We start from the raw sequence: 1470 nt of genomic DNA, 5'->3' as shown, positions 1-1470 counted from the left end.
CACACACCCCACCACACTACCACACAACCCCCCACACTACCACACTCACCACACTACCATACACCCCATCATAGTACGACACACCCCACCACACTACCACACACCCCCACTCCACTACCACACACCCCACCTCCCTTCCACACACCCCACCACACTACCACACACCCCACCACACTACCACACACCCCACCACACTACCATACAACCCACCACACTACCACATTCACCCCACCACACTACCATACACCCCATCACAGTACCACACACCCCACCACACTACCACACAACCCCCCACACTACCACACTCACCACACTACCATACACCCCATCATAGTACGACACACCCCACCACACTACCACACACCCCCACTCCACTACCACACATCCCACCACACCACACAAACCCCGTCCACACTACCACACAACCCCACCACAAAACTACACAACTCCACCACACTACGACACAACCCCACTACACTACCACACACCTGGTCGCCACCACCGCCCCCCCACCCCTCAGTCCCCCGCATCCCCCTTACACATACTGTCCCCCTATCTCTCCTCTCTCTCTCCCTCTCTCTTTATCTCTCTCTCCCTCTCTCTTTATCTCTCTCTCTCCCTCTCTCTTTATCTCTCTCTCTCTCCCTCTTTATCTCTCTCTCTCTCTCTCCCTCTCTCTTTATCTCTCTCTCTCTCTCTCTCTCTCTTTATCTCTCTCTCTCTCTCCCTCTCTTTTTATCTCTATCTCTCTCTCTCTCCCTCTCTCTTTATCTCTCTCTCTTTCTCTCCCTCTCTCTTTATCTCTCTCTCTTTCTCTCCCTCTCTCTTTATCTCTCTCTCTTTCTCTCCCTCTCTCTTTATCTCTCTCTCTCTGCCCCTCTCTCTCTCTCTCTCCCTCTCTCTTTATCTCTCTCTCTCTCTCTCTCTCCCTCTCTCTTTATCTCTCTCTCTCTCTCTCTCTCCCTCTCTCTTTATCTCTCTCTCTCTCTCCCTCTCTTTATCTCTCTCTCTCTCCCTCTCTCTTTATCTCTCTCTCTCTCTCCCTCTCTCTTTATCTCTCTCTCTCCCTCTCCCTCTCTCTATCTCTCTCCCTCTCTCTCCCCCTCTCTCTTTATCTCTCTCTCTCTCCCACACACACACTCTCTCTCTCTCTCTCTTATCTCTCTCCCTCCCTTCCTCTCTCTATCTCTCTCTTTATCTCTCTCTCTTTCTCTCTCTCCCTCTCTATCTCTCTCTCACCCACCCCGCTCTGCCCTTCTGACGAATCCTATCACGGCACAACTAGGAACAGGGTCGAGCATGACAGCCAGAAGCAACAGGAGAACAGGGAAAAGTTCAGGCGATGAAATGAAGGAAATGTTCGCCCAGTTTTTGGAGGACATCAAGAGTGAGATGCAGGAAATGAAGAATGAAATAAGCAACCTAAAAAGAGAGCTGACAGCAGCAAAGTAGGAGATTAGAGCCCTCAAA

The sequence above is a fragment of the Procambarus clarkii genome, chromosome 72, assembly GCF_040958095.1.
Source record: "Procambarus clarkii isolate CNS0578487 chromosome 72, FALCON_Pclarkii_2.0, whole genome shotgun sequence".
NCBI lineage: Eukaryota > Metazoa > Arthropoda > Malacostraca > Decapoda > Cambaridae > Procambarus > Procambarus clarkii.
Note: the sequence above shows the minus strand (reverse complement) of the source record.